This window comes from Diadema antillarum, unplaced genomic scaffold, assembly GCF_040938485.1.
Source record: "Diadema antillarum isolate AM-2024a unplaced genomic scaffold, OU_Dant_1.0 seq00002098_RagTag, whole genome shotgun sequence".
Lineage (NCBI taxonomy): Eukaryota > Metazoa > Echinodermata > Echinoidea > Diadematoida > Diadematidae > Diadema > Diadema antillarum.
The window spans coordinates 490,361-500,328 of record NW_027272742.1 but is presented as its reverse complement, the minus strand read 5'-3'; positions in this window follow the sequence as shown (position 1 = coordinate 500,328).

The following is a 9,968-nucleotide window of genomic DNA, read 5'->3' as shown; positions in this document are numbered from 1 at the left end:
CTTTCCGAACCCGAAAACAGCTTTGCGTTTATCATCTCGTAAAAATTCTTTGAAAGCCGTTTGGAAACTCCTGTTTCTGTCGAGAAAAGGAGTTGATAACGCACAACTGCAATATTCACAAGAACAATGTTATATCACATATTTGCAGGTTTTCATTTCATTTCTACACTAGGCTATTATTTGAAAAGAGATACTTTCGTAAAGATTTCCGAAAAGCGTTCGGGTGTATACCTTTTTTACATCTTGTGGAATTCCTCTCCTCTCCAAATTATGCTGCCGGCATGACATGACATGGAGTGTTAAAGGACAAGTTCACCTTCATAGACATGTGGATTTTGTGAATGCAGCAATATATTAGCAGAACACATCAGTGAGAGTTTGAGGAAAATCGGACAATCCGTTCAAAAGTTATGAATTTTTGAAGTTTCTGCTCAGTCACGACTGGATAAGAAGACTACTATAGCTTGTGTTGTCACACGTGTATAGCGACAAAAAGAAAGTATACAGAAAATTCAACATATTTTTACTTGCTCGCGTAACAAAAGAACACTTGACTTCTCTCTTTCAGAAGGCAAGGGGAATAATATTACCCTTAACATACGTCAGAAACAAGTCGAAGAAATGTGCACTTTAATCAAAATGTAAAGTTTTGTGAAATTCTCTTTTTATTTTCCTTACATTGTTGTACGCATGTGACATCATACACTGTGATAGTCTTCTCATTAAGCAGTGCCTGCGCAGGTACTTAAAAAATGCATAACTTTTGAACGGATTGTCCGATTTTCCCCAAACTTTCACTGATGTGTCCTACTAATATTGTTGCCTTCACTCAATCCACATGTACATGAAGGTGGACTTGTCCTTTAACTAGTTTCAGATCTGATTAATATAAACACACTATAAACTGAGAACAGGGGCGGATACAAGAATTCCGTCAAGGGGAGGCGCCTTTACAAAATTTAAGGGGATGCACGCACCCCTCCCAAACCCCGCACCCCCTTCCCTCCAAAAATATATATATATATTTTTTAATTTCTTAATAATAATAAGGAGGGGGCGCGCACCCGGTGCGCCCCCTCTGGATCCGCCACTGCATAGGTCCTACTAAGTAATCGGCTTTAGATGCAGGATATTTACTCAATAATTTTGAAAATATTCAAAATGGAGGGGAAGCTAAGAAGCAGTACTTGTAATAAGCATTCCACTAAAAAAACATTATCAATAAGGTGCAAAAAAAACAACAACAATAAACAAACACGTAACCATGCACGGGCAGACTAAGGTAGCCTATGTATAAAGTGACTACAACACATCTAACATTGACAACAAAGCTAAACCCTACAGGTGTGCTTTGGCAGGTGTGACTCCATTTACGGGATGCAAATTTTATGTCCCGTAATACGCCATTTAGAGTCCATTTTCTGAGGTGATTAGACGCGCGCTGGTGCATGTGTATGGCACATTACGACTATTTATAGATTATGTGTGGAAGCGACTTCCCATGACGATCGCTCATTGCTTTCAATTTGCTGTTCAATTTGTTTACTGAAGTGTGCTCGGCATGCTCGCTAATGTCGAGAGAACGATTTCTAGTTTGAAAATGAACAATTTGAACGAAGGGTTACGGGATAGATGACTACAACCTTCTTGTAGATAGTTCCGAGCACGATTGGAAACGAAATGATCTAGGTCAGGGGCCGCAGAACGTTTTTTTCTTTTTAGTTTGGATGTGTGTGTGTGTGTGTGTGTGTGTGTGTGTGTGTGTGTGTGTGTGTGTGTGTGTGTGTGTGTGTGTGTGTGTGTGTGTGTGTGTGTGTGTGTGTGTGTGTGTGTGTGTGTGTGTGTGTGTGTGGGGGTGGGGCTCTTATCATTGGGGGAAGGGGGCTCCTGACCCGTTCCCCCTTCAGGCTGGGTCTTGTACGTGTGATCATAACCTAGAAAATAAGCAGCGGAGAGTCTGCATTTACACAGTCGTAGAAATATAGTTCTTGATGTTATGAGATGGTTTTCTTGCTTCACAACACGATGTAACTCATGGATTAAACAAAAATGCGACATGTGTACCAATACAGGTAAAAGCTGAGATTTTACTTTGTGCGTAGATGATATCATGATTATGATTGTCATTTTGAAAAAAAACCCCCACAAATATCAGAGTACAGACCAATCCAGATTGATTGGTTGATTGCTATTTCATCACGGATAAAAGTTTGCTGATTTTCAACAAGGCCGTGTGTTTTATTCAAACAAATTTACAATAAATAAGGTGTAATCGGAACGTGTAACACGAAAAAAAAAGTATATGCAATAAACAAAAGATATCAAAATGAGATATGAAGAAAAGAATAGCATACAGAAATATACAGACATGTGGAAAATGGACAATCATATGCCACAATGCAAATAGGTTAAAAGGTTTAAAAAAAGTGGACTAGCGTTTAAGAGACACGGGGTAGACAAATGAAAGAGTGAAACTGAAGGAGGCAAAAAGATTCAGTTTCTGTAGTATCGAACTATTGATAATTGAAACCCTCGAATCTAGAAATCAAAAGATTTAATGAATACACTCTATAGCGAAATAGCGGGTTTTTCGTCTTCATTTTGCATGCAATGGATACAATTATCGTTAACAGTCACTCCCATCACTTTAAATCAATCACTTCTGGGGGTGTTTCATCAATTTAGTCAGCGCTGACAACTTTCATGAAACGGTACCCCGATACAAAGGGACAATCTCTTCGATCACTAGGCTACTCATATCACTGATTCACGAAAAGAGCAGCAGGGTTGGTTCGATGCACCTGTTTTGTGTTCAATGCGCACCTTGACAACGTACCTCTTTGGGGGCAGGGTGGGTGCGCAAAACTGGTATGCGGTCGCTAATTCGCTAATCAGTTCCTACTATTCTTGGTATTATTTATGCGTCTTTCGCGAGTGTGCACTGCACTTGTTGCTTGTGCGAAAACCGCAAACTTGCCCACAGAATCAAAACTTTCGCGAAACTCGAAGATCATGGCCGCTTGCAGTTCAGTTGTCGTTTAGGTAGGTAACGGTGTCAAATGATACAAAAAACCCGACAAAATATGCGTCGTTAATTTGATTGGTGCGCATACTACAAAATCTCTTGATTACTAAATGAAGGTTTTGGTAGGAATCGCTAACACCATTTTTAGCTATGACGGTCGGTGTTGTGTTGTGGTGTGACGTTGCGTTGTGTAGCCCCACGCATCTAGTTCGATGGGAGTTTTGACGAGTTCGTGCATTGTTGTTGGACGGACATGCCGAAAATCCCGTCAAGATTTACGACATAAGTAATAAAATAGTGTGTGGCCTATCTGCTGCCTATTTTTTTAATCATTGTACAACGATTTTAAACCGCAGTGCTCACTTTAACTCTGAATAAACTGACTGGATTCTAATCATCAGCTGATCTTTATATTGTTGAACTGTGAACTGACTCTAGCTGTGAGCTGTGTGGGTGGGTCTTCATGACCAACATTGTTTGCTAATCATGTAGAAATGCACACCATGCACACCTACCATTTTCTTCCTTAATTTGTCAATGAAAACTTCTTGCGGCTATTATAAATTTCAAGGTTGACTATATCAGACGGTTTCATGAAATTTCATAGCCAATTAAAGAAGAAAAGTAGCTAATTTTGACTCAAAATTACGCCTATTGACGGTTGAATTGAATGCCCAGCGTAGCACGATGGATGACCCATTGTATCTAGAAGAGCGATATAACAATTACAATCGATCGTTATAGTCCGTGATACAGAGCTGCTTGTTCGGTGTTTAACCGCAATGATTACAAATCCCCTTTGAATTCAACTTCCTTCTGATCTTCTTCTTTTCTCTCTCCCTCCCCTTTCCCTCCGTAGCCTTTACCTTTTTCTTCCACTTCTTCTCCGGATCTCCTTCTATACCCTACAACACTATTCAAATCAACAAACATCCACTTTTGTCATGATAAAATCAATACATTACTTGACACAATTTTTTAAAGAACAGACGTCTACATCCTGGTATAAATTAGCTCTGTATCAATTTGAATAGTGATAATCATGATAGTGGCGAAAAAATTAATGAGAAAAAAAAAGAATTCTAAGATGCGTCGCGGAAAGTACACATATTCCACGAGTTGTGTTTGATATTGTTGATAAGCGGCTAATTAGAGATGATCAGAATCGATCAATATCGTTCAGTGCGAAATCGATGCACTACGTACAAGAGTCTACGCCGAGACAGCTTGCGACCGACATACTTTTGAAATCTGATTTTTCATTTTACTTCCCTTTTTCGGCTTTCTAATTCCTTGAAAACTGTTTGATACGGTTCAACTTAGCATCTCCAATAGCTGCACAAAATTTAATTGACAAACAGCGAAGCGAACGGTAGGTGTGCATTTCTACATGATTACCATTGGCAACAATTCTCATTTAACGTTAGTTATAATATCATCATACTATATGGTATCATAGACATCAGTGTCAGACATCAGATCATTTGTGCCCCAGCACCAGAAAACCAACAAAAAGTCGCCAGACATGGATTTCTAGTTCATAAGGACAGATTCTAAAGAGCAGACTTTATTAAGCTTTTAAATTTATTTAAAATTTTGAAAAGAAAAGTCATCACATACTGTGCCTGTGGAAAAATTTTATGGCCAAATTGTGATAGCGATCCCCTCTCATTCTGCGTGTGCATCTCCGCTATGTGCAAAGTCTATGGAGGTTGAAAGAAGTCCCCGGCTTTTATGAAATGAATGGTGGTGAATGGAATGGGTACCTATTTCGTGATAATGCCATGTTTACAAAGAAAAGAGGCTCTAAAGTGCATGGTCTATTCAAGTGCTTTACCTTGCCAAGCCATGCTAGCTGTCTGCGATAAATGGGACAAAAAAACCCCCGAAAAACTGGATGTAAAACTCCGCAGCAAGAAAAATGAAGAGATTGTCAGATTAAGCTGAAATTGATTAAATGCTCTGTTAACACTTTGTGTCCATGACTACGACCAACTTTCAAAGCAATAGCATCATCCTTTCAAAAGTTATTAGAGTTGAAAGTGAAGAGTGTGTAAAGGTCTTCTGAGAAAGGAAAAAGGAACTCTTAGACACACCTAATCACACTATTCTACAAAAAAAAAAGTGTTGTAGAAAAACTGTTAAAAATGCAATTACACATTCGTTATATGATCCTGAATTTTACAATATAAATGCAGAAAAAGTCTTGCTCTTTCAGAAAAAATGAAAAACTCAAGATTCACTAGGTTTACCCATCTCACCTATTTTGAGTCCTGACACAAAATCATTGTGTGCAATTTTTTGGTGGTTTTGTGATGCACAGTCACATTTAGTCAATCTATAAATAGGCTTAATGATCTAGATAGTGTAGACTTGTTATGATTTGCAAATAAACGTCCAATGCTATTAAAGGAATTACATCTAGTCTAGATCTACAGGTATGTACCCTATCCCCGATCAGGCCTAGATCTAGAGCTACATGTACAGTATTTGTTCCTCTCTTAATTTAGCCACACTCTGACTTAGTCTTATCCAGACGGTCTCAGGATCAGGCATTAAATTAAAGGGAAGGTAAACCCCAAGAGCAATGTGGATTGAGTGAAAGCAGCAACATTAGTAGAACACATCAGTGAAAATTTGAGGAAAATCGGACAATCGATGCAAAAGTTATGAATTTTTAAAGTTTTGGTTTTGGAATCGCTGGATGAGGAGACTACTAGAGGATATGACGTATGAGTGGACAACAATACAAAGAAAATATAAAGGAAATTCAACAAAAACTCACTTTTCTAGAATTATGAAAGAGCAATGGACCAACCGCTTTCAGAAAGCAGGGGGAATAATTGCTACCCTTAACATATGTCAATATCAAGTTGATGGAATTTGTAATTTTCAGGAAAAATGGATTTTTGTAGTATTTTCTTTATATTTTCTTGGTATTGTTGTCCACTCATACGTCATAACCTCTAGTAGTCTCCTCATCCAGCGGTTCTAACACCAAAACTTTAAAAATTCATAACTTTTGCATCGATTGTCCGATTTTCCTCAAACTTTCACTGATCTGTTCTACTAATGTTGCTGCTTTCACTCAATCCACATTGCTCTTGGGGTTTATCTTCCCTTTAAACACTCTGACTCTGAGTCTGATCTTTTTCTTTGTTTTGTGTTTATTTTTTTCCATGACAATGCAAATAATGTCTGAATTTTGACCTTTTACATACACTACTTACAGTTACACTTACAACTGCACATTAATTCATTTCTGTTAACCAGTACGTACATTGTAGTAGTAGTACACTGTAGTTGTAGTAGTTGTTTGTATAATTTTTGTTAAAATTCTGTTTATTAATTCATTTATGTGTTTGCTGAATGTTGTCAGTGAGAAGGCAACTTGATCAGAGAGTGAATGATATTGTCATATTGATAATGTGAACGACTAGCTTGTTGAGAGATACACTTTAGGTCTAGAGTCTCCAGAGTGATTGTACTGTTACCTGATGTAATGAGAATATGAGAAGAAAGTTAAATATGGGGATTGGAATTTGGGAGTTGAAATTTGAGGGTTGAAATTTGGGGTTAATATGATGAAATATGGGATTACTTTAAATGGGAAGTCCAGTCTGAAAATAAGTTAGTATGATAAAAAGTAAAATTTTACAAGTTCAACGGTAAAAATTTGACTGAAATCGGATGAAAAATAGGGAAGTTATGAAATTTTTAAGTTTTGCTAATTTCTGCAAGACGGTTCATGTACAGTGGATATGCAAATGAGTGAGCTGACCATGTCATAACCTCACAATTTTCCATAGATCATAATTGAAAAAAAAAAGACGAAAATTCAATGTATCTATCATTGAAGTGTGAAGTCTGAAACATAATGTTATTCCTTTTTGAAAAACTTCAGAGTAGTGATCAGACAGATGTATACAGGATTTGAATTGCGGGGAAATTTCAACATTTTATGTACAAACTATGTGGCAAGGGGATGACATGCTCACTTTGCCATTTGCATTCAAGAACTGCTTCCTTAAAAATTGAGGAAACTTCAAAATGTTGTAACTTCCTTATTTTGCATTCCATTTCGATCAAAGTTTTACCATTGAACTCATAGTATTGCACTCTTTCTTATCAGACTAACTTGTATTTGGACTTGATTTCCCCTTTAAGTGTGTGAAAATAGTCATACAACACCACCAGTTCAATGTCTTAACCAAATAATACAAGATTAGAACTGGATTTAAATAAGTGTCATTAAAAAGTAGAATAACCATCCATCTTATTTGCTTTTATGTGAATTAGCTTAGAAAGTTATCTTAACACAAATTTATGCAATCATGGCACTGTTTGGTTCCCCTTGACCCTACTCTGACTGGGGGGGAGGGGGGGGGGGGGGGGGTTTGGTGGTCAAATTGACCCCCCAGACATTTTGCGCTATGATTCTGCAATGCGCAAAGATTTTGCTGCGTCGTTTCATGACTTTTTTCTTGAAGTCTACCGTATATTTTGATAACAAATTTGCGACATCCGGGTACATTGTTCTCAAGTTACGCAATGCTTTACATATATGCATGTCAACCCGAAAACAGCTCAAATTCATAATATTGTGTGCAAATCCTGTGCAAATTGTGTTTTTTTGTTAAATTGATATAAATTAGATTATTTAAACTTTTAACCGTTAAAATTCAATTAATTCTAATGTAGATAAGCTTGAAAAAGTGCCTGCAACAAATTTTGGAAAAAAAAACAATAGAAAACAATAGGTCAAAAAACAACAAAATACATAAGAAATTAACAAAACAATAAAAAACAAAACAAACTAATTTTGATTGTGCTATTTATTTTTGCATGGAAATCGTTGGATGTGTCTTGAGGGACTCTGACACAAAAAGTTAGCAATCCTTAAGTCTTGTTAATGGAATTATAGGTGAAAATGTGATTTCATGCGTAAATTTGTTGCATAATTAATTCACTACAAATAGAAATATTTTTCTATTGTATGACCATGTAATCTTGTTGTTGACATCCAGCTCTATCTTCAGGCAAAATTTTGCGGGCGATCACCGCTTGAGATCTGAAGGCTTTTGACCCCCCCTCCCCCCGTAAAAACTTGGTCTCAAATAGCCCAGTTAAAATAGGGTTAAGGTACCTTTAAGGTATACCTTTAAGGTTACTGTAAAACATGACATATTCGTGGCACAAAATTTTTGCGAATTGGAGCCGACGGCCTTTTTCGTGGCAAGAAATTTTCCTGAATTGCCACTTGCGTTCAATGCACATAGTGTAGATAATAAATTTCGCATACAATTTGTTTCGCAAATCTTGGCACTCGCGAAATTCGCGAAATTAAATTGCACGCGAACATTCCTCGTTTTACAGTAGCAACTTTTTGTAGTGAGAGCCAATCAGGAAGTGGACTTCTTGTCGTTTCCATGACACTCGCCATTGCGGCAAGAGTTGCTGTCACAGCAACTGTCTGATACATGGAACCCATAGGTCTCTAAATCATTTAATGTCTGACATAGCCCTGCCGGAGTGAATTTTATGGCAGATTTCTCTGGGAAAACAGTGCTTTTATATAGCTGTAAGTGAATACGAAAATGAAAACATTATTTACTTTTTTGAACTTATGTATTGATTTATGGAATTATTTATTTGCCTTTTGGAATCTACAATTGTGGGATACAATTATGCATCTATCTTTAAAATGTATACTGTATCCTTATCAAAGTCAAGTAATATTCTATGTTATCAATTCTATTTTGATTAGTTTGGTCATGGTCAACCTACTGTGTGCAGTGCCATCATATTTCAGTGTTTTGTACAGGTGGTGGTATTCAGATCACTCGCTAGCAGCAACTGTGACCATGTAAGAATTTATGACAGATTGTGGACTATGGTCCAGATAACTTCCAGAACTTGGTTTTTTAAATTCATTAATTAGGAGTAATTCAGTAAATGTCTTCAACATTTGAATTTTTTTAGTATCAAGTCACTTTGTCTTTTTATTACAACAGGGAATATTCTGTAATTTCTGTTAAGTCAAGTCAACTCCAATTGTAACCTCAAGGCAGGGACATTACAAGAAAAGGGGAGGGGGGGGGGAGATAAAAGCAGTAAATAATGGGGGTTTGCTGCAATCAGAACTTTTACTGCCTTAAATCCCCATACCACCACACAAAAGACTGTAAAGCGCTACTTTTGTGACGTTATCACCATGCAGCATGCTTGACTACACCTGACAGCCATCGAGAAGGACTGAGCAAACAATGCATCCCATTGTTGATGTGTTGAGCCAGCTTTTGTGCCCCGATTCTTGGAGAAGAGAACTCTGGCAAACAAAAAATAAATTCTGACTAAGTTTCTGTATGCCTCATATGGTGTATAATGCATGGAAGGAGTTTCTGAGATATCAGGCCTGGTTCCTCTCAATGATGCATGCGATTAAATTGCCACGTCTAAGGATTCTGCTTATCAGAAGGCAGTGAAACTGTCGTAGCAACCAGTTAATTCACTGAGCGAGACTTTTGGAATGAGAATGCCATGGAACTCATGCTCTGAGAAAACAGCAAATGATATTTGAAAGAGCTTCATCAATATCTCACTGTTCTACTGCTTGAGAGGATAAGTGCCATTGTGTTGTACAGATGCATAGGATGCTTCATACATTGGATTTGTTATTGGTTAGGCACAAGTCTTGATTTCTTCATGTTCTCGTGTTTGGAAAAGAAGATAGCCTGGCCTGTAAGTTGTGTTGTATCACAGAATGTTTGAGAATGTTTTTTTGAATGCATTATATTAGTGATGGCAAAGTGTATTATCTTTTTGCGAGTGGATTACCATGTACACATTGTTGCAGTGTGCATGCTTGCAGTGTAAATGAATGTATTGATTTAAAAAAAATGAAATACATTGTATGATATTTCCTGTATAAATCTATGATGCT